Source organism: Lepus europaeus, chromosome 9 (assembly GCF_033115175.1).
Source record: "Lepus europaeus isolate LE1 chromosome 9, mLepTim1.pri, whole genome shotgun sequence".
In the NCBI taxonomy this organism is placed as follows: Eukaryota; Metazoa; Chordata; class Mammalia; order Lagomorpha; family Leporidae; genus Lepus; species Lepus europaeus.
In genome coordinates, this window is record NC_084835.1 from 50,765,195 (window position 1) to 50,787,369 (window position 22,175).

Consider the following 22,175-nt stretch of genomic DNA (forward strand, 5'->3'; position numbering starts at 1 on the left):
CAAATCTCTTGGAAACTGCATCTCTCTAGACCAAGGTTACAGAACTCCCATAAGCTGCGTCTCCTACACACAGCAGACAAAAAACCCGCATATAGCGAATGCCTAATTCCAGGCTACAGAAATCCAGTAAACAGCTTCTCCCTACACCCTGATACAGAACTTCGGTAAACTGTGTCTCTCTAATTCGAGGTTACAGAACTCCCATAAGCTGCGTCGGCTGCACTCAGGCTACAGGAATCCCATATACAGCGTATGCCTACACTCAGAATACAGAACTCGTGGAAACAGCTTCTCTCAACATTCAACATACAGAACTATTGGAAACTGCATCTGTATACACAAAGCTTACAGAACTCATGAAAGCTGCATCTGCTACACAGCATACAGAATATCCGCAAATAGCGAATGCCTAATTCCAGGCCACAGAACTCTTGGAAACAGCTTCTCTCTACATTCAATATACAAATCTCTTGGACACTGCATCTCTCTAGACCAATGTTACAGAACTCCCGTAAGCTGCGTCTCCTACACTCAGCATAAGGAAAACCCGCATATAGCGAATAACTATGCCCAGGCTACCGAAATCGCAGAAACAGCTTCTCTCTACATTCAGCCTGCGGAACTCCTGGATACTGTGTCTCTACACTTAGGTTGTGCAACTCCCTTAAGCTGCGTCTCCTACACACAGCAGACAAAAAACCCGCATATAGCGAATGCCTATTTCCAGGCCACAGAACTCTTGGAAACAGCTTTTCTCTACATTCAACATAGAAAACTCTTGGAAACCGCATCTCTCTAGACCAATGTTACAGAACTCCCATAAGCTGCGTCTCCTGCACTCAGGCTACAGGATTCCCATATAGAGCATATACCTACTCACAGACTACAGAACTCTTGGAAACAGCTTCTCTCCACATTCAATATCCAAATCTCTTGGAAACTGCATCTCTCTAGACCAAGGTTACAGAACTCCCATAAGCTGCGTCTCCTACACACAGCAGACAAAAAACCCGCATATAGCGAATGCTTAATTCCAGGCTACAGAAATCCAGTAAACAGCTTCTCCCTACACCCTGATACAGAACTTCGGTAAACTGTGTCTCTCTAATTCGAGGTTACAGAACTCCCATAAGCTGCGTCGGCTGCACTCAGGCTACAGGAATCCCATATACAGCGTATGCCTACACTCAGAATACAGAACTCGTGGAAACAGCTTCTCTCAACATTCAACATACAGAACTATTGGAAACTGCATCTGTATACACAAAGCTTACAGAACTCATGAAAGCTGCATCTGCTACACAGCATACAGAATATCCGCAAATAGCGAATGCCTAATTCCAGGCCACAGAACTCTTGGAAACAGCTTCTCTCTACATTCAATATACAAATCTATTGGAAACTGCATCTCTCTAGACCAATGTTACAGAACTCCCATAAGCTGCATCTCCTACACACAGCAGACAAAAAACCCGCATATAGCGAATGCCTAATTCCAGGCCACAGAACTCTTGGAAACAGCTTTTCTCTACATTCAACATACAAAACTCTTGGAAACCGCATCTCTCTAGACCAATGTTACAGAACTCCCATAAGTTGCGTCTGCTGCACTCAGGCTACAGGATTCCCATAGAGAGCGTATGCCTACTCTCAGACTACAGAACTCTTGGAAACAGCTTCTCTCTACATTCAATATACAAATCTCTTGGAAACTGCATCTCTCTAGACCAATGTTACAGAACTCCCATACGCTGCGTCTCCTACACACAGCATAAGGAAAACCCGCATATAGCGAATAACTATGCCCAGGCTACCGAAATCGCAGAAACAGCTTCCCTCTACATTCAGCCTACGGAACTCCTGGATACTGTGTCTCTACCCTTAGGTTGTGCAACTCCCTTAAGCTGCGTCTCCTACACAGAGCATACAGAAAACCCGCATATAGCGAATGCCTAATTCAAGGACACAGAACTCTTGGAAACAGCTTTTCTCTACATTCAACATACAAAACTCTTGGAAACCGCATCTCTCTAGACCAATGTTACAGAACTCCCATAAGCTGCATCTGCTGCACTCAGGCTACAGGATTCCCATATAGAGCATATACCTACTCTCAGAATACAGAACTCTTGGAAACAGCTTCTCTCCACATTCAATATACAAATCTCTTTGAAACTGCATCTCTCTAGACCAATGTTACAGAACTCCCATAAGCTGCGTCTCCTACACACAGCAGACAAAAAACCCGCATATAGCGAATGCCTAATTCCAGGCTACAGAAATCCAGTAATCAGCTTCTCCCTACACCCTGATACAGAACTTCGGTAAACTGTGTCTCTCTAATTCGAGGTTACAGAACTCCCATAAGCTGCGTCGGCTGCACTCAGGCTACAGGAATCCCATATACAGCGTATGCCTACACTCAGAATACAGAACTCGTGGAAACAGCTTCTCTCAACATTCAACATACAGAACTATTGGAAACTGCATCTGTATACACAAAGCTTACAGAACTCATGAAAGCTGCATCTGCTACACGGCATACAGAATATCCGCAAATAGCGAATGCCTAATACCAGGCCACAGAACTCTTGGAAACAGCTTCTCTCTACATTCAATATACAAATCTCTTGGAAACTGCATCTCTCTAGACCAATGTTACAGAACTCCCATAAGCTGCGTCTCCTACACACAGCAGAAAAAAACCCGCATATAGCGAATGCCTAATTCCAGGCTACAGAAATCCAGTAAACAGCTTCTCCCTACACCCTGATACAGAACTTCGGTAAACTGTGTCTCTCTTATTCGAGGTTACAGAACTCCCATAAGCTGCGTCTGCTGCACTCAGGCTACAGGAATCCCATAGAGAGCATATACCTACACTCAGACTACAGAACTCTTGGAAACAGCTTCTCTCCACATTCAATATACAAATCTCTTGGAAACTGCATGTCTCTATACCAATGTTACTGAACTCCCATACGCTGCGTCTCCTACACACAGCAGACAGAAAACCCGCGTATAGTGAATACCTGCTCATAGGCTACAGAACACTTGGAAACAGCTTCTGTCTACATTCAACATACAAAACTCTTGGAAACCGCATCTCTCTAGACCAATGTTACAGAACTCCCATAAGCTGCGTCTGCTGCACTCAGGCTACAGGATTCCCATAGAGAGCATATACCTACACTCAGACTACAGAACTCTTGGAAACAGCTTCTCTCCACATTCAATATACAAATCTCTTGGAAACTGCATCTCTCTAGACCAATGTTACAGAACTCCCATACGCTGCGTCTCCTACACACAGCAGACAAAAAACCCGCATATAGCGAATGCCTAATTCCAGGCCACAGAACTCTTGGAAACTGCTTTTCTCTACATTCAACATACAAAACTCTTGGAAACCGCATCTTTCTAGACCAATGTTACAGAACTCCCATAAGCTGCCTCTGCTGCCCTCAGGCTACAGGATTCCCACAGAGAGTGTATGCCTACTCTCAGACTACAGAACTCTTGGAAACAGCTTCTCTCTACATTCAATATACAAATCTCTTGGAAACTGCATCTCTCTAGACCAATGTTACAGAACTCCCATAAGCTGCGTCTCCTACACTCAGCATAAGGAAAACCCGCATATAGCAAATAACTATGCCCAGGCTACCGAAATCGCAGAAACAGCTTCTCTCTACATTCAGCCTACGGAACTCCTGCATACTGTGTCTCTACCCTTAGGTTGTGCAACTCCCTTAAGCTGGGCCTCCTACACAGAGCATACGGAAAACCCGCATATAGTGAATGCCTAATTCAAGGACACAGAACTCTTGGAAACAGCTTTTCTCTACATTCAACATACAAAACTCTTGGAAACCGCATCTCTCTAGACCAATGTTACAGAACTCCCATAAGCTGCGTCTGCTGCACTCAGGCTACAGGATTCCCATATAGAGCATATACCTACTCACAGACTACAGAACTCTTGGAAACAGCTTCTCTCCACATTCAATATACAAATCTCTTGGAAACTGCATCTCTCTAGACCAAGGTTACAGAACTCCCATAAGCTGCGTCTCCTACACACAGCAGACAAAAAACCCGCATATAGCGAATGCCTAATTCCAGGCTACAGAAATCCAGTAAACAGCTTCTCCCTACACCCTGATACAGAACTTCGGTAAACTGTGTCTCTCTAATTCGAGGTTACAGAACTCCCATAAGCTGCGTCGGCTGCACTCAGGCTACAGGAATCCCATATACAGCGTATGCCTACACTCAGAATACAGAACTCGTGGAAACAGCTTCTCTCAACATTCAACATACAGAACTATTGGAAACTGCATCTGTATACACAAAGCTTACAGAACTCATGAAAGCTGCATCTGCTACACAGCATACAGAATATCCGCAAATAGCGAATGCCTAATTCCAGGCCACAGAACTCTTGGAAACAGCTTCTCTCTACATTCAATATACAAATCTCTTGGACACTGCATCTCTCTAGACCAATGTTACAGAACTCCCGTAAGCTGCGTCTCCTACACTCAGCATAAGGAAAACCCGCATATAGCGAATAACTATGCCCAGGCTACCGAAATCGCAGAAACAGCTTCTCTCTACATTCAGCCTGCGGAACTCCTGGATACTGTGTCTCTACACTTAGGTTGTGCAACTCCCTTAAGCTGCGTCTCCTACACACAGCAGACAAAAAACCCGCATATAGCGAATGCCTATTTCCAGGCCACAGAACTCTTGGAAACAGCTTTTCTCTACATTCAACATAGAAAACTCTTGGAAACCGCATCTCTCTAGACCAATGTTACAGAACTCCCATAAGCTGCGTCTCCTGCACTCAGGCTACAGGATTCCCATATAGAGCATATACCTACTCACAGACTACAGAACTCTTGGAAACAGCTTCTCTCCACATTCAATATCCAAATCTCTTGGAAACTGCATCTCTCTAGACCAAGGTTACAGAACTCCCATAAGCTGCGTCTCCTACACACAGCAGACAAAAAACCCGCATATAGCGAATGCCTAATTCCAGGCTACAGAAATCCAGTAAACAGCTTCTCCCTACACCCTGATACAGAACTTTGGTAAACTGTGTCTCTCTAATTCTAGGTTACAGAACTCCCATAAGCTGCGTCGGCTGCACTCAGGCTACAGGAATCCCATATACAGCGTATGCCTACACTCAGAATACAGAACTCGTGGAAACAGCTTCTCTCAACATTCAACATACAGAACTATTGGAAACTGCATCTGTATACACAAAGCTTACAGAACTCATGAAAGCTGCATCTGCTACACAGCATACAGAATATCCGCAAATAGCGAATGCCTAATTCCAGGCCACAGAACTCTTGGAAACAGCTTCTCTCTACATTCAATATACAAATCTATTGGAAACTGCATCTCTCTAGACCAATGTTACAGAACTCCCATAAGCTGCGTCTCCTACACTCAGCATAAGGAAAACCCGCATATAGCGAATGCCTAATTCAAGGACACAGAACTCTTGGAAACAGCTTTTCTCTACATTCAACATACAAAACTCTTGGAAACCGCATCTCTCTAGACCAATGTTACAGAACTCCCATAAGCTGCGTCTCCTGCACTCAGGCTACAGGATTCCCATAGAGAGCATATACCTACGCACAGACTACAGAACTCTTGGAAACAGCTTCTCTCCACATTCAATATACAAATCTCTTTGAAACTGCATCTCTCTAGACCAATGTTACAGAACTCCCATAAGCTGCGTCTCCTACACACAGCAGACAAAAAACCCGCATATAGCGAATGCCTAATTCCAGGCTACAGAAATCCAGTAAACAGCTTCTCCCTACACCCTGATACAGAACTTCGGTAAACTGTGTCTCTCTAATTCGAGGTTACAGAACTCCCATAAGCTGCGTCGGCTGCACTCAGGCTACAGGAATCCCATATACAGCGTATGCCTACACTCAGAATACAGAACTCGTGGAAACAGCTTCTCTCAACATTCAACATACAGAACTATTGGAAACTGCATCTGTATACACAAAGCTTACAGAACTCATGAAAGCTGCATCTGCTACACAGCATACAGAATATCCGCAAATAGCGAATGCCTAATTCCAGGCCACAGAACTCTTGGAAACAGCTTCTCTCTACATTCAATATACAAATCTATTGGAAACTGCATCTCTCTAGACCAATGTTACAGAACTCCCATAAGCTGCGTCTCCTACACTCAGCATAAGGAAAACCCGCATATAGCGAATAACTATGCCCAGGCTACCGAAATCGCAGAAACAGCTTCCCTCTACATTCAGACTACGGAACTCCTGGATACTGTGTCTCTACACTTAGGTTGTGCAACTCCCTTAAGCTGCGTCTCCTACACACAGCAGACAAAAAACCCGCATATAGCGAATGCCTATTTCCAGGCCACAGTACTCTTGGAAACAGCTTTTCTCTACATTCAACATACAAAACTCTTGGAAACCGCATCTCTCTAGACCAATGTTACAGAACTCCAATAAGCTGCGTCTCCTGCACTCAGGCTACAGGATTCCCTTATAGAGCGTATGCCTACTCTCAGACTACAGAACACTTGGAAACAGCTTCTCTCTACATTCAATATCCAAATCTCTTGGAAACTGCATCTCTCTAGACCAATGTTACAGAACTCCCATAAGCTGTGTCTCCTACACACAGCAGACAAAAAACCCACATATAGCGAATGCCTAATTCCAGGCCACAGAACTCTTGGAAACAGCTTCTCTCTACATTCAATATACAAATCTCTTGGAAACTGCATCTCTCTAGACCAATGTTACAGAACTCCCGTAAGCTGCGTCTCCTACACACAGCAGACAAAAAACCCGCATATAGCGAATGCCTAATTCCAGGCCACAGAACTCTTGGAAACAGCTTCTGTCTACATTCAACATAGAAAACATTGGAAACCGCATCTCTCTAGACCAATGTTACAGAACTCCCATAAGCTGCGTCTCCTACACTCAGCATAAGGAAAACCCGCATATAGCGAATAACTATGCCCAGGCTACCGAAATCGCAGAAACAGCTTCCCTCTACATTCAGCCTATGGAACTCCTGGATACTGTGTCTCTACGCTTAGGTTGTGCAACTCCCTTAAGCTGCGTCTCCTACACAGAGCATACGGAAAACCCGCATATAGCGAATGCCTAATTCAAGGACACAGAACTCTTGGAAACAGCTTTTCTCTACATTCAACATACAAAACTCTTGGAAACCGCATCTCTCTAGACCAATGTTACAGAACTCCCATAAGCTGCGTCTGCTGCACTCAGGCTACAGGATTCCCATAGAGAGCATATACCTACTCACAGACTACAGAACTCTTGGAAACAGCTTCTCTCCACATTCAATATACAAATCTCTTGGAAACTGCATCTCTCTAGACCAATGTTACAGAACTCCCATAAGCTGCGTCTCCTACACACAGCAGACAAAAAACCCGCATATAGCGAATGCCTAATTCCAGGCTACAGAAATCCAGTAAACAGCTTCTCTCTACACCCTGATACAGAACTTCGGTAAACTGTGTCTCTCTAATTCTAGGTTACAGAACTCCCATAAGCTGCGTCGGCTGCACTCAGGCTACAGGAATCCCATATACAGCGTATGCCTACACTCAGAATACAGAACTCGTGGAAACAGCTTCTCTCAACATTCAACATACAGAACTATTGGAAACTGCATCTGTATACACAAAGCTTACAGAACTCATGAAAGCTTCATCTGCTACACAGCATACAGAATATCCGCAAATAGCGAATGCCTAATTCCAGGCCACAGAACTCTTGGAAACAGCTTCTCTCTACATTCAATATACAAATCTATTGGAAACTGCATCTCTCTAGACCAATGTTACAGAACTCCCATAAGCTGCGTCTCCTACACTCAGCATAAGGAAAACCCGCATATAGCGAATAACTATGCCCAGGCTACCGAAATCGCAGAAACAGCTTCTCTCTACATTCAGCCTACGGAACTCCTGGATACTGTGTCTCTACCCTTAGGTTGTGCAACTCCCTTAAGCTGGGCCTCCTACACAGAGCATACGGAAAACCCGCATATAGCGAATGCCAAATTCAAGGACACAGAACTCTTGGAAACAGCTTTTCTCTACATTCAACATACAAAACTCTTGGAAACCACATCTCTCTAGACCAATGTTACAGAACTCCCGTAAGCTGCGTCTCCTGCACTCAGGCTACAGGATTCCCGTATGGAGCGTATGTCTACTCTCAGACTACAGAACTCTTGGAAACAGCTTCTCTCTACATTCAATATACAAATCTCTTGGAAACTGCATCTCTCTAGACCAATGTTACAGAACTCCCGTAAGCTGTGTCTCCTACACACAGCAGACAAAAAACCCACATATAGCGAATGCCTAATTCCAGGCCACAGAACTCTTGGCAGCAGTTTCTCTCTACATTCAATATACAAATCTCTTGGAAACTGCATCTCTCTAGACCAATGTTACAGAACTCCCATACGCTGCGTCTCCTACACACAGCAGACAAAAAAAACGCATATAGCAAATGCCTAATTCCAGGCTACAGAAATCCAGTAAACAGCTTCTCCCTACACCCTGATACAGAACTTCGGTAAACTGTGTCTCTCTAATTCTAGGTTACAGAACTCCCATAAGCTGTGTCGGCTGCACTCAGGCTACAGGAATCCCATATACAGCGTATGCCTACACTCAGAATACAGAACTCGTGGAAACAGCTTCTCTCAACATTCAACATACAGAACTATTGGAAACTGCATCTGTATACACAAAGCTTACAGAACTCATGAAAACTGCATCTGCTACACAGCATACAGAATATCCGCAAATAGCGAATGCCTAATTCCAGACCACAGAACTCTTGGAAACAGCTTCTCTCTACATTCAATATACAAATCTATTGGAAACTGAATCTCTCTAGACCAATGTTACACAACTCCCGTAAGCTGCGTCTCCTACACACAGCAGACAAAAAACCCGCATACAGCGAATGCCTAATTCCAGGCCACAGAACTCTTGGAAACAGCTTTTCTCTACATTCAACATACAAAACTCTTGGAAACCGCATCTCTCTAGACCAATGTTACAGAACTCCCATAAGCTGCGTCTGCTGCACTCAGGCTACAGGATTCCCATAGAGAGCGTATGCCTACTCTCAGACTACAGAACTCTTGGAAACAGCTTCTCTCTACATTCAATATACAAATGTCTTGGAAACTGCATCTCTCTAGACCAATGTTACAGAACTCCCATAAGCTGCGTCTCCTACACTCAGCATAAGGAAAACCCGCATATAGCGAATAACTATGCCCAGGCTACCGAAATCGCAGAAACAGCTTCCCTCTACATTCAGCCTACGGAACTCCTGGATACTGTGTCTCTACCCTTAGGTTGTGCAACTCCCTTAAGCTGCGTCTCCTACACAGAGCATACGGAAAACCCGCATATAGCGAATGCCTAATTCAAGGAACAGAACTCTTGGAAACAGCTTTTCTCTACATTCAACATACAAAACTCTTGGAAACCGCATCTCTCTAGACCAATGTTACAGAACTCCCATAAGCTGCGTCTACTGCACTCAGGCTACAGGATTCCCATAGAGAGCATATACCTACGCACAGACTACAGAACTCTTGGAAACAGCTTCTCTCCACATTCAATATACAAATCTCTTTGAAACTGCATCTCTCTAGACCAATGTTACAGAACTCCCATAAGCTGCGTCTCCTACACACAGCAGACAAAAAACCCGCATATAGCGAATGCCTAATTCCAGGCTACAGAAATCCAGTAAACAGCTTCTCCCTACACCCTGATACAGAACTTCGGTAAACTGTGTCTCTCTAATTCGAGGTTACAGAACTCCCATAAGCTGCGTCGGCTGCACTCAGGCTACAGGAATCCCATATACAGCGTATGCCTACACTCAGAATACAGAACTCGTGGAAACAGCTTCTCTCAACATTCAACATACAGAACTATTGGAAACTGCATCTGTATACACAAAGCTTACAGAACTCATGAAAGCTGCATCTGCTACACAGCATACAGAATATCCGCAAATAGCGAATGCCTAATTCCAGGCCACAGAACTCTTGGAAACAGCTTCTCTCTACATTCAATATACAAATCTCTTGGAAACTGCATCTCTCTAGACCAATGTTACAGAACTCCCATAAGCTGCGTCTCCTACACTCAGCAGACAAAAAACCCGCATACAGCGAATGCCTAATTCCAGGCCACAGAACTCTTGGAAACAGCTTTTCTCTACATTCAACATACAAAACTCTTGGAAACCGCATCTCTCTAGACCAATGTTACAGAACTCCCATAAGCTGCGTCTGCTGCACTCAGGCTACAGGATTCCCATAGAGAGCGTATGCCTACTCTCAGACTACAGAACTCTTGGAAACAGCTTCTCTCTACATTCAATATACAAATCTCTTGGAAACTGCATCTCTCTAGACCAATGTTACAGAACTCCCATAAGCTGCGTCTCCTACACTCAGCATAAGGAAAACCCGCATATAGCGAATAACTATGCCCAGGCTACCGAAATCGCAGAAACAGCTTCCCTCTACATTCAGCCTACGGAACTCCTGGATACTGTGTCTCTACGCTTAGGTTGTGCAACTCCCTTAAGCTGCGTCTCCTACACAGAGCATACGGAAAACCCGCATATAGCGAATGCCTAATTCAAGGACACAGAACTCTTGGAAACAGCTTTTCTCTACATTCAACATACAAAACTCTTGGAAACCGCATCTCTCTAGACCAATGTTACAGAACTCCCATAAGCTGCGTCTACTGCACTCAGGCTACAGGATTCCCATAGAGAGCGTATACCTACGCACAGACTACAGAACTCTTGGAAACAGCTTCTCTCCACATTCAATATACAAATCTCTTGGAAACTGCATCTCTCTAGACCAATGTTACAGAACTCCCATAAGCTGCGTCTCCTACACACAGCAGACAAAAAACCCGCATATAGCGAATGCCTAATTCCAGGCTACAGAAATCCAGTAAACAGCTTCTCCCTACACCCTTATACAGAACTTCGGTAAACTGTGTCTCTCTATTTCGAGGTTACAGAACTCCCATAAGCTGCATCGGCTGCACTCAGGCTACAGGAATCCCATATACAGCGTATGCCTACACTCAGTATACAGAACTCGTGGAAACAGCTTCTCTCAACATTCAACATACAGAACTATTTGAAACTGCATCTGTATACACAAAGCTTACAGAACTCATGAAAGCTGCATCTGCTACACAGCATACAGAATATCCGCAAATAGCGAATGCCTAATTCCAGGCCACAGAACACTTGGAAACAGCTTCTCTCTACATTCAATATACAAATCTCTTGGAAACTGCATCTCTCTAGACCAATGTTACAGAACTCCCATAAGCTGCGTCTCCTACACTCAGCAGACAAAAAACCCGCATATAGCGAATAACTATGCCCAGGCTACCGAAATCGCAGAAACAGCTTCCCTCTACATTCAGCCTACGGAACTCCTGGATACTGTGTCTCTACACTTAGGTTGTGCAACTCCCTTAAGCTGCGTCTCCTACACACAGCAGACAAAAAACCCGCATATAGCGAATGCCTATTTCCAGGCCACAGAACTCTTGGAAACAGCTTTTCTCTACATTCAACATACAAAACTCTTGGAAACCGCATCTCTCTAGACCAATGTTACAGAACTCCAATAAGCTGCGTCTCCTGCACTCAGGCTACAGGATTCCCTTATAGAGCGTATGCCTACTCTCAGACTACAGAACACTTGGAAACAGCTTCTCTCTACATTCAATATCCAAATCTCTTGGAAACTGCATCTCTCTAGACCAATGTTACAGAACTCCCATAAGCTGTGTCTCCTACACACAGCAGACAAAAAACCCACATATAGCGAATGCCTAATTCCAGGCCACAGAACTCTTGGAAACAGCTTCTCTCTACATTCAATATACAAATCTCTTGGAAACTGCATCTCTCTAGACCAATGTTACAGAACTCCCGTAAGCTGCGTCTCCTACACAGAGCATACGGAAAACCCGCATATAGCGAATGCCTAATTCCAGGCCACAGAACTCTTGGAAACAGCTTCTGTCTACATTCAGCATAGAAAACTCTTGGAAACCGCATCTCTCTAGACCAATGTTACAGAACTCCCATAAGCTGCGTCTCCTACACTCAGCATAAGGAAAACCCGCATATAGCGAATAACTATGCCCAGGCTACCGAAATCGCAGAAACAGCTTCCCTCTACATTCAGCCTATGGAACTCCTGGATACTGTGTCTCTACGCTTAGGTTGTGCAACTCCCTTAAGCTGCGTCTCCTACACAGAGCATACGGAAAACCCGCATATAGCGAATGCCTAATTCAAGGACACAGAACTCTTGGAAACAGCTTTTCTCTACATTCAACATACAAAACTCTTGGAAACCGCATCTCTCTAGACCAATGTTACAGAACTCCCATAAGCTGCGTCTGCTGCACTCAGGCTACAGGATTCCCATAGAGAGCATATACCTACTCACAGACTACAGAACTCTTGGAAACAGCTTCTCTCCACATTCAATATACAAATCTCTTGGAAACTGCATCTCTCTAGACCAATGTTACAGAACTCCCAAAAACTGCGTCTCCTACACACAGCAGACAAAAAACCCGCATATAGCGAATGCCTAATTCCAGGCTACAGAAATCCAGTAAACAGCTTCTCCCTACACCCTGATACAGAACTTCGGTAAACTGTGTCTCTCTAATTCGAGGTTACAGAACTCCCATAAGCTGCGTCGGCTGCACTCAGGCTACAGGAATCCCATATACAGCGTATGCCTACACTCAGAATACAGAACTCGTGGAAACAGTTTCTCTCAACATTCAACATACAGAACTATTGGAAACTGCCTCTGTATACACAAAGCTTACAGAACTCATGAAAACTGCATCTGCTACACAGCATACAGAATATCCGCAAATAGCGAATGCCTAATTCCAGGCCACAGAACTCTTGGAAACAGCTTCTCTCTACATTCAATATACAAATCTCTTGGAAACTGCATCTCTCTAGACCAATGTTACAGAACTCCCGTAAGCTGCGTCTCCTACACACAGCAGACAAAAAACCCGCATATAGCGAATGCCTAATTCCAAGCCACAGAACTCTTGGAAACAGCTTTTCTCTACATTCAACATACAAAATTCTTGGAAACCGCATCTCTCTAGACCAATGTTACAGAACTCCAATAAGCTGCGTCTCCTGCACTCAGGCTACAGGATTCCCTTATAGAGCGTATGCCTACTCTCAGACTACAGAACACTTGGAAACAGCTTCTCTCTACATTCAATATCCAAATCTCTTGGAAACTGCATCTCTCTAGACCAATGTTACAGAACTCCCATAAGCTGTGTCTCCTACACACAGCAGACAAAAAACCCACATATAGCGAATGCCTAATTCCAGGCCACAGAACTCTTGGAAACAGCTTCTCTCTACATTCAATATACAAATCTCTTGGAAACTGCATCTCTCTAGACCAATGTTACAGAACTCCCGTAAGCTGCGTCTCCTACACAGAGCATACGGAAAACCCGCATATAGCGAATGCCTAATTCCAGGCCACAGAACTCTTGGAAACAGCTTCTGTCTACATTCAGCATAGAAAACTCTTGGAAACCGCATCTCTCTAGACCAATGTTACAGAACTCCCATAAGCTGCGTCTCCTACACTCAGCATAAGGAAAACCCGCATATAGCGAATAACTATGCCCAGGCTACCGAAATCGCAGAAACAGCTTCCCTCTACATTCAGCCTATGGAACTCCTGGATACTGTGTCTCTACGCTTAGGTTGTGCAACTCCCTTAAGCTGCGTCTCCTACACAGAGCATACGGAAAACCCGCATATAGCGAATGCCTAATTCAAGGACACAGAACTCTTGGAAACAGCTTTTCTCTACATTCAACATACAAAACTCTTGGAAACCGCATCTCTCTAGACCAATGTTACAGAACTCCCATAAGCTGCGTCTGCTGCACTCAGGCTACAGGATTCCCATAGAGAGCATATACCTACTCACAGACTACAGAACTCTTGGAAACAGCTTCTCTCCACATTCAATATACAAATCTCTTGGAAACTGCATCTCTCTAGACCAATGTTACAGAACTCCCAAAAACTGCGTCTCCTACACACAGCAGACAAAAAACCCGCATATAGCGAATGCCTAATTCCAGGCTACAGAAATCCAGTAAACAGCTTCTCCCTACACCCTGATACAGAACTTCGGTAAACTGTGTCTCTCTAATTCGAGGTTACAGAACTCCCATAAGCTGCGTCGGCTGCACTCAGGCTACAGGAATCCCATATACAGCGTATGCCTACACTCAGAATACAGAACTCGTGGAAACAGTTTCTCTCAACATTCAACATACAGAACTATTGGAAACTGCCTCTGTATACACAAAGCTTACAGAACTCATGAAAACTGCATCTGCTACACAGCATACAGAATATCCGCAAATAGCGAATGCCTAATTCCAGGCCACAGAACTCTTGGAAACAGCTTCTCTCTACATTCAATATACAAATCTCTTGGAAACTGCATCTCTCTAGACCAATGTTACAGAACTCCCGTAAGCTGCGTCTCCTACACACAGCAGACAAAAAACCCGCATATAGCGAATGCCTAATTCCAAGCCACAGAACTCTTGGAAACAGCTTTTCTCTACATTCAACATACAAAATTCTTGGAAACCGCATCTCTCTAGACCAATGTTACAGAACTCCAATAAGCTGCGTCTCCTGCACTCAGGCTACAGGATTCCCTTATAGAGCGTATGCCTACTCTCAGACTACAGAACACTTGGAAACAGCTTCTCTCTACATTCAATATCCAAATCTCTTGGAAACTGCATCTCTCTAGACCAATGTTACAGAACTCCCATAAGCTGTGTCTCCTACACACAGCAGACAAAAAACCCACATATAGCGAATGCCTAATTCCAGGCCACAGAACTCTTGGAAACAGCTTCTCTCTACATTCAATATACAAATCTCTTGGAAACTGCATCTCTCTAGACCAATGTTACAGAACTCCCGTAAGCTGCGTCTCCTACACAGAGCATACGGAAAACCCGCATATAGCGAATGCCTAATTCCAGGCCACAGAACTCTTGGAAACAGCTTCTGTCTACATTCAGCATAGAAAACTCTTGGAAACCGCATCTCTCTAGACCAATGTTACAGAACTCCCATAAGCTGCGTCTCCTACACTCAGCATAAGGAAAACCCGCATATAGCGAATAACTATGCCCAGGCTACCGAAATCGCAGAAACAGCTTCCCTCTACATTCAGCCTATGGAACTCCTGGATACTGTGTCTCTACGCTTAGGTTGTGCAACTCCCTTAAGCTGCGTCTCCTACACAGAGCATACGGAAAACCCGCATATAGCGAATGCCTAATTCAAGGACACAGAACTCTTGGAAACAGCTTTTCTCTACATTCAACATACAAAACTCTTGGAAACCGCATCTCTCTAGACCAATGTTACAGAACTCCCATAAGCTGCGTCTGCTGCACTCAGGCTACAGGATTCCCATAGAGAGCATATACCTACTCACAGACTACAGAACTCTTGGAAACAGCTTCTCTCCACATTCAATATACAAATCTCTTGGAAACTGCATCTCTCTAGACCAATGTTACAGAACTCCCAAAAACTGCGTCTCCTACACACAGCAGACAAAAAACCCGCATATAGCGAATGCCTAATTCCAGGCTACAGAAATCCAGTAAACAGCTTCTCCCTACACCCTGATACAGAACTTCGGTAAACTGTGTCTCTCTAATTCGAGGTTACAGAACTCCCATAAGCTGCGTCGGCTGCACTCAGGCTACAGGAATCCCATATACAGCGTATGCCTACACTCAGAATACAGAACTCGTGGAAACAGTTTCTCTCAACATTCAACATACAGAACTATTGGAAACTGCCTCTGTATACACAAAGCTTAAAGAACTCATGAAAACTGCATCTGCTACACAGCATACAGAATATCCGCAAATAGCGAATGCCTAATTCCAGGCCACAGAACTCTTGGAAACAGCTTCTCTCTACATTCAATATACAAATCTCTTGGAAACTGCATCTCTCTAGACCAATGTTACAGAACTCCCGTAAGCTGCGTCTCCTACACACAGCAGACAAAAAACCCGCATATAGCGAATGCCTAATTCCAAGTCACAGAACTCTTGGAAACAGCTTTTCTCTACATTCAACATACAAAACTCTTGGAAACCGCATCTCTCTAGACCAATGTTACAGAACTCCCATAAGCTGCGTCTGCTGCACTCAGGCTACAGGATTCCCATAGAGAGCATATACCTACTCTCAGACTACAGAACTCTTGGAAACAGCTTCTCTCCACATTCAATATACAAATCTCTTTGAAACGGCATCTCTCTAGACCAATGTTACAGAACTCCCATAAGCTGCGTCTCCTACACACAGCAGACAAATAACCCGCATATAGCGAATGCCTAATTCCAGGCTACAGAAATCCAGTAAACAGCTTCTCCCTACACCCTGATACAGAACTTCGGTAAACTGTGTCTCTCTAATTCTAGGTTACAGAACTCCCATAAGCTGCGTCGGCTGCACTCAGGCTACAGGAATCCCATATACAGTGTATGCCTACACTCAGAATACAGAACTCGTGGAAACAGCTTCTCTCAACATTCAACATACAGAACTATTGGAAACTGCATCTGTATACACAAAGCTTACAGAACTCATGAAAGCTTCATCTGCTACACAGCATACAGAATATCCGCAAATAGCGAATGCCTAATTCCAGGCCACAGAACTCTTGGAAACAGCTTCTCTCTACATTCAATATACAAATCTCTTGGAAACTGCATCTCTCTAGACCAATGTTACAGAACTCCCATAAGCTGCGTCTCCTACACTCAGCATAAGGAAAACCCGCATATAGCGAATAACTATGCCCAGGCTACCGAAATCGCAGAAACAGCTTCTCTCTACATTCAGCCTACGGAACTCCTGCATACTGTGTCTCTACGCTTAGGTTGTGCAACTCCCTTAAGCTGGGCCTCCTACACAGAGCATACGGAAAACCCGCATATAGCGAATGCCAAATTCAAGGACACAGAACTCTTGGAAACAGCTTTTCTCTACATTCAACATACAAAACTCTTGGAAACCACATCTCTCTAGACCAATGTTACAGAACTCCCGTGAGCTGCGTCTCCTGCACTCAGGCTACAGGATTCCCATATAGAGCGTATGTCTACTCTCAGACTACAGAACTCTTGGAAACAGCTTCTCTCTACATTCAATATACAAATCTCTTGGAAACTGCATCTCTCTAGACCAATGTTACAGAACTCCCGTAAGCTGTGTCTCCTACACACAGCAGACAAAAAACCCACATATAGCGAATGCCTAATTCCAGGCCACAGAACTCTTGGCAGCAGTTTCTCTCTACATTCAATATACAAAACTCTTGGAAACTGCATCTCTCTAGACCAATGTTACAGAACTCCCATAAGCTGCGTCTCCTACACACAGCAGACAAAAAACCCGCATATAGCAAATGCCTAATTCCAGGCTACAGAAATCCAGTAAACAGCTTCTCCCTACACCCTGATACAGAACTTCGGTAAACTGTGTCTCTCTAATTCGAGGTTACAGAACTCCCATAAGCTGCGTCGGCTGCACTCAGGCTACAGGAATCCCATATACAGCGTATGCCTACACTCAGAATACAGAACTCGTGGAAACAGCTTCTCTCAACATTCAACATACAGAACTATTGGAAACTGCATCTGTATACACAAAGCTTACAGAACTCATGAAAACTGCATCTGCTACACAGCATACAGAATATCCGCAAATAGCGAATGCCTAATTCCAGACCACAGAACTCTTGGAAACAGCTTCTCTCTACATTCAATATACAAATCTATTGGAAACTGAATCTCTCTAGACCAATGTTACACAACTCCCGTAAGCTGCGTCTCCTACACACAGCAGACAAAAAACCCGCATACAGCGAATGCCTAATTCCAGGCCACAGAACTCTTGGAAACAGCTTTTCTCTACATTCAACATACAAAACTCTTGGAAACCGCATCTCTCTAGACCAATGTTACAGAACTCCCATAAGCTGCGTCTGCTGCACTCAGGCTACAGGATTCCCATAGAGAGCGTATGCCTACTCTCAGACTACAGAACTCTTGGAAACAGCTTCTCTCTACATTCAATATACAAATGTCTTGGAAACTGCATCTCTCTAGACCAATGTTACAGAACTCCCATAAGCTGCGTCTCCTACACTCAGCATAAGGAAAACCCGCATATAGCGAATAACTATGCCCAGGCTACCGAAATCGCAGAAACAGCTTCCCTCTACATTCAGCCTACGGAACTCCTGGATACTGTGTCTCTACCCTTAGGTTGTGCAACTCCCTTAAGCTGCGTCTCCTACACAGAGCATACGGAAAACCCGCATATAGCGAATGCCTAATTCAAGGACACAGAACTCTTGGAAACAGCTTTTCTCTACATTCAACATACAAAACTCTTGGAAACCGCATCTCTCTAGACCAATGTTACAGAACTCCCATAAGCTGCGTCTACTGCACTCAGGCTACAGGATTCCCATAGAGAGCATATACCTACGCACAGACTACAGAACTCTTGGAAACAGCTTCTCTCCACATTCAATATACAAATCTCTTTGAAACTGCATCTCTCTAGACCAATGTTACAGAACTCCCATAAGCTGCGTCTCCTACACACAGCAGACAAAAAACCCGCATATAGCGAATGCCTAATTCCAGGCTACAGAAATCCAGTAAACAGCTTCTCCCTACACCCTGATACAGAACTTCGGTAAACTGTGTCTCTCTAATTCGAGGTTACAGAACTCCCATAAGCTGCGTCGGCTGCACTCAGGCTACAGGAATCCCATATACAGCGTATGCCTACACTCAGAATACAGAACTCGTGGAAACAGCTTCTCTCAACATTCAACATACAGAACTATTGGAAACTGCATCTGTATACACAAAGCTTACAGAACTCATGAAAGCTGCATCTGCTACACAGCATACAGAATATCCGCAAATAGCGAATGCCTAATTCCAGGCCACAGAACTCTTGGAAACAGCTTCTCTCTACATTCAATATACAAATCTATTGGAAACTGCATCTCTCTAGACCAATGTTACAGAACTCCCATAAGCTGCGTCTCCTACACTCAGCAGACAAAAAACCCGCATACAGCGAATGCCTAATTCCAGGCCACAGAACTCTTGGAAACAGCTTTTCTCTACATTCAACATACAAAACTCTTGGAAACCGCATCTCTCTAGACCAATGTTACAGAACTCCCATAAGCTGCGTCTGCTGCACTCAGGCTACAGGATTCCCATAGAGAGCGTATGCCTACTCTCAGACTACAGAACTCTTGGAAACAGCTTCTCTCTACATTCAATATACAAATCTCTTGGAAACTGCATCTCTCTAGACCAATGTTACAGAACTCCCATAAGCTGCGTCTCCTACACTCAGCATAAGGAAAACCCGCATATAGCGAATAACTATGCCCAGGCTACCGAAATCGCAGAAACAGCTTCCCTCTACATTCAGCCTACGGAACTCCTGGATACTGTGTCTCTACGCTTAGGTTGTGCAACTCCCTTAAGCTGCGTCTCCTACACAGAGCATACGGAAAACCCGCATATAGCGAATGCCTAATTCAAGGACACAGAACTCTTGGAAACAGCTTTTCTCTACATTCAACATACAAAACTCTTGGAAACCGCATCTCTCTAGACCAATGTTACAGAACTCCCATAAGCTGCGTCTACTGCACTCAGGCTACAGGATTCCCATAGAGAGCGTATACCTACGCACAGACTACAGAACTCTTGGAAACAGCTTCTCTCCACATTCAATATACAAATCTCTTGGAAACTGCATCTCTCTAGACCAATGTTACAGAACTCCCATAAGCTGCGTCTCCTACACACAGCAGACAAAAAACCCGCATATAGCGAATGCCTAATTCCAGGCTACAGAAATCCAGTAAACAGCTTCTCCCTACACCCTGATACAGAACTTCGGTAAACTGTGTCTCTCTAATTCGAGGTTACAGAACTCCCATAAGCTGCATCGGCTGCACTCAGGCTACAGGAATCCCATATACAGCGTATGCCTACACTCAGTATACAGAACTCGTGGAAACAGCTTCTCTCAACATTCAACATACAGAACTATTTGAAACTGCATCTGTATACACAAAGCTTACAGAACTCATGAAAGCTGCATCTGCTACACAGCATACAGAATATCCGCAAATAGCGAATGCCTAATTCCAGGCCACAGAACACTTGGAAACAGCTTCTCTCTACATTCAATATACAAATCTCTTGGAAACTGCATCTCTCTAGACCAATGTTACAGAACTCCCATAAGCTGCGTCTCCTACACTCAGCAGACAAAAAACCCGCATATAGCGAATAACTATGCCCAGGCTACCGAAATCGCAGAAACAGCTTCCCTCTACATTCAGCCTACGGAACTCCTGGATACTGTGTCTCTACACTTAGGTTGTGCAACTCCCTTAAGCTGCGTCTCCTACACACAGCAGACAAAAAACCCGCATATAGCGAATGCCTATTTCCAGGCCACAGAACTCTTGGAAACAGCTTTTCTCTACATTCAACATACAAAACTCTTGGAAACCGCATCTCTCTAGACCAATGTTACAGAACTCCAATAAGCTGCGTCTCCTGCACTCAGGCTACAGGATTCCCTTATAGAGCGTATGCCTACTCTCAGACTACAGAACACTTGGAAACAGCTTCTCTCTACATTCAATATCCAAATCTCTTGGAAACTGCATCTCTCTAGACCAATGTTACAGAACTCCCATAAGCTGTGTCTCCTACACACAGCAGACAAAAAACCCACATATAGCGAATGCCTAATTCCAGGCCACAGAACTCTTGGAAACAGCTTCTCTCTACATTCAATATACAAATCTCTTGGAAACTGCATCTCTCTAGACCAATGTTACAGAACTCCCGTAAGCTGCGTCTCCTACACAGAGCATACGGAAAACCCGCATATAGCGAATGCCTAATTCCAGGCCACAGAACTCTTGGAAACAGCTTCTGTCTACATTCAGCATAGAAAACTCTTGGAAACCGCATCTCTCTAGACCAATGTTACAGAACTCCCATAAGCTGCGTCTCCTACACTCAGCATAAGGAAAACCCGCATATAGCGAATAACTATGCCCAGGCTACCGAAATCGCAGAAACAGCTTCCCTCTACATTCAGCCTATGGAACTCCTGGATACTGTGTCTCTACGCTTAGGTTGTGCAACTCCCTTAAGCTGCGTCTCCTACACAGAGCATACGGAAAACCCGCATATAGCGAATGCCTAATTCAAGGACACAGAACTCTTGGAAACAGCTTTTCTCTACATTCAACATACAAAACACTTGGAAACCGCATCTCTCTAGACCAATGTTATAGAACTCCCATAAGCTGCGTCTGCTGCACTCAGGCTACAGGATTCCCATAGAGAGCATATACCTACTCACAGACTACAGAACTCTTGGAAACAGCTTCTCTCCACATTCAATATACAAATCTCTTGGAAACTGCATCTCTCTAGACCAATGTTACAGAACTCCCAAAAACTGCGTCTCCTACACACAGCAGACAAAAAACCCGCATATAGCGAATGCCTAATTCCAGGCTACAGAAATCCAGTAAACAGCTTCTCCCTACACCCTGATACAGAACTTCGGTAAACTGTGTCTCTCTAATTCGAGGTTACAGAACTCCCATAAGCTGCGTCGGCTGCACTCAGGCTACAGGAATCCCATATACAGCGTATGCCTACACTCAGAATACAGAACTCGTGGAAACAGCTTCTCTCAACATTCAACATACAGAACTATTGGAAACTGCCTCTGTATACACAAAGCTTACAGAACTCATGAAAACTGCATCTGCTACACAGCATACAGAATATCCGCAAATAGCGAATGCCT